Raw genomic sequence first — 3,325 nt, forward strand, 5'->3', positions numbered from 1 at the left:
TCCCTCTCTCTCCTCTCTCCTCTCTCTTTCTTTCATTCTCTTTGCTGTCTTCTTCCTTAGAGTGAGTTCTGTCATCCTGAACCACGCACCCACTCCGCAGCCAAAGGTTGGGTCACTCTCTGCCTTCCTACTTTATCCCAGACTTTTAATTCTAGTATGGGAGACTGTCAATCTCTAAATCCCTTTGTGATTCCTCTCAAGAGGCCCAGAGGTCATCATATAGATAGGAATCTTTATGTTCTGGCCTGTCAGCTCAGAGTTTCTCATGTGAATTTGCAGATTAGGCTCCTACCATTATTCATGCTTTACTGTATGAAAATTGTTAAAATACCAAGAGATTATTTTTAAGCCAGTTCGCTATAACTGTATGTTAGCCAGTTAATCAGTTATAAAGTCCTTATAAGGAAAGTACTGTAACATGAGTTAGCACATGAACTCTGCAAACAGATACAGGCTATGCCACTTATTAGCTGTGACCTTTGACAAGTACCTAACTTCTCCAAGTCTCAGTTTTCTCATCTGTACAACAGGGCATCTGCACAACACTGCGTGAAGATTAAAAGAGACAACCCATGTCAATTACATAGCACAGTGTATGATAAATTGTAATTGCTCTACAAATGTTTGTCATTTTTATTATTGTATCCCCCCAAAATGCAAGCCCTAAGAGGGCAGGCATTTCCATCTGTTTTGTTCTCTGCTGTATCTCAAGTGCCTGGAACACAGTTTTGTACATAGCAGATACTCATTAATTATTTGTTGAATGAATTAATAATGTGCTTAATATATTTTTTCTAATTCCCACAATGTTAGGTATATGTAAATGTCTATTAAAACCAAGTATCCTGGAACATTATAGCTATAGAACCTGAGAGATCAAGACCAACACATTCATTTTATAGATAAAGAAACTGGGTTCAGGGAGGTCGAGTGAGTTGTCCAAAGTCATAGATTCTGATTAGGGCAGTGTGAATGGTTAAGTGCCCAGACTCCAAAGCCAAATTACACAGGTTCAAATCCCTATTCCCGCTTACTAGCTGTATGGTTTGTGCAGGTTGTTTCACTTCTCTGTACCTCAGTTTCCTCATGTGTAAATTGGAGATAATGAATGATAGCCCCTAACTCATAGAGTGTATATGAGCATTAGACAATTTAATATATGTACCTGGCATTTAATAAATGCTATATGTATTAGCTACTATTATTATTAGTTGTGGGGTTAAGAGTTTTCCTACTTTCAGTAAAAGGTGCTTCCCAGTACATTGGTTGGTTGATGTATTTCTCAGCTGGAATGAATGACATTATCCAAGTTTCTATAAAATATATCATTGCTTCTGTGAAAGGTAGAGCAGATTAGTCTGCCTCAGATCTCATCCTATGTCTGGTGGTTTTTTGCTGTAACATTTAGATTTCAAATGCAGCATTGTTTACCTGGTCATCTGGAATGAGAATATGTACTTTTCTTGGTACTGAAAGTGTGTCTGGTACAAATACTATGCAGGGTCTTTGTCATCTTTTAATTCCTACTGTCTTGCACATATTAGAGTTTAGTTAAATATTTCAGTTAAATAGAGTTCAGTTTTTTGTTGAGTACCCTCTTTTAGATCCTTTGTCATATGATCATGTGGAAATAGCAGGAGTCAACGAAGTTTTTCTATTAAGGACAGATAGTAAATATTTTAGGCTTGTGGGCCACAAAGTTTCTATCACAATTACTCAACACTGCCATGAAAGCTGCCACAGATATAAACAAATGAATATGTCTGTGTTCCTATAAAACTTTATTTACAAAAACAGGTGACCAGTCCATGTATGGGTCATAGTTCGCCAGCTCCTGGCTTACAGAGTATCAAGAGGCTTAGAGACAAAAATTAATAAAAGCAATAAATCTAGTTAGGAACATGTACTCAAATGAATTTTAAGCATTTAATTTCTATTAAACTAATGAGCAGAAGTTTAACGCATAAATGAATTCATCTGAATTATAAGCTTTTGTTCTGGATGTTGTCTGGATCTGCTTTATTCATGTTAGTAAATGAATCAAGCATCAAAGACCAAAACAAAGTTAACAAAGCACAGATTAGTGTGGAAGCCAAGTGCAGTGGTTCACACTTAGTGCTTATTTATTCTTTTGGATTCTTATACTTGATTCTTTCTGAGTGCCAGTAGTTGTCAACCATACAACTTAGGGTATAGTTGGTCAGTGGCTCATGAGGATAGTAAAGCACTACTGGGGAGTCCTACTTGCCCTCTGCCTATTACTTCTACCCAAAAACCTACATAATAAAGTCTCTATTCTTGCTTTTTTAAAAGTGTGGCAGAAAACAGCAGTGAGGAGGTACCTATTTATTCATGTGACAACCGACCAAATGTCTATTCTATGACAACGATTATGGGCAGCCAGAGGACAAAGCTGAAAGGATACAAAAATGCACTATCCCTACTCTCATAGAGCTCACAGCTACTGAGGGTGACAAACCAGTAAACAGTCAATAACACTTACAATAGAGTGTTATCATTAGTGTCACTGGAAAACATTGTCTAGTCCAAGAATTTTAAAATCATATAGTATATTATTTGGTTACTGGAGACTTACATTGGACCTTGAGGAAGTTCAGACCTTATAGTTAGTGTAGGTAAAATTAACTTCTATTATAACAGTTAATTTTATATGCATATGAATGTGTTTCAAACCAAATCATCCTTAGAAATAATACATTCAGAAAGTAAAGAATTAGTCTAGGGTATTTTGTTATAGCAGCCTGAGGAAACAAATGTATGGATATATTATCTATTTAAAAGTCAAATAAAGAAAAATGATTCCATTAAAAAAAGAAAATAAGAATTTTTTCCATCTACGGCCATGCTACCCTGAACAAGCGTGATCCCATCTGATCTCAGAAGCTAAGCAGGGTTGGGCCTGGTTAGTACTTGGATGGGTGACCACCTAAGAAGATCAGGTGCTGTAGGTGTAAAAAATAAAAAATGAAGTTTTGTAAGATGACAAGTTCCTTGCAATCTGTGAGGTCAACCAAGGGTTGCCTCACCTAAAAAAAAAAAAAAAAAGAATTTTTCCCATTTGGTTAGTGTATGAAATAACCATTAATGATCCCAACTTCTTGGACATTTGTCTGGAAGGATAACAAAGCAAAACAAACAGACCTGGGAAGAGGCAGAATCCTTCATTTTCTCATGATCAATACTAAGCTGCTCAGAACAGGGTGCTGAAAATAAGGAAGAAATATCACTCGTTATAAATATGTGTCATGACTAAACCCTATCTGGTATATTTGGCATAGGCGAATAATTGGAAATTCTATTTATG

General features: G+C 36.3%; 1 non-coding gene across 1 annotated transcript; it reads left to right on the forward strand.

Annotated features, from left to right (window-relative positions):
* The first annotated feature begins 2,853 nt into the window (after positions 1-2,853).
* On the forward strand, positions 2,854-2,972 carry LOC111732593. The gene has a single exon (XR_002777628.1). It is a non-coding gene; the product is annotated as a 5S ribosomal RNA (ribosomal RNA).
* Positions 2,973-3,325: the final 353 nt, after the last annotated feature.

This window comes from Pteropus vampyrus, unplaced genomic scaffold (assembly GCF_000151845.1).
Source record: "Pteropus vampyrus isolate Shadow unplaced genomic scaffold, Pvam_2.0 Scaffold472, whole genome shotgun sequence".
Taxonomy (NCBI): Eukaryota; Metazoa; Chordata; class Mammalia; order Chiroptera; family Pteropodidae; genus Pteropus; species Pteropus vampyrus.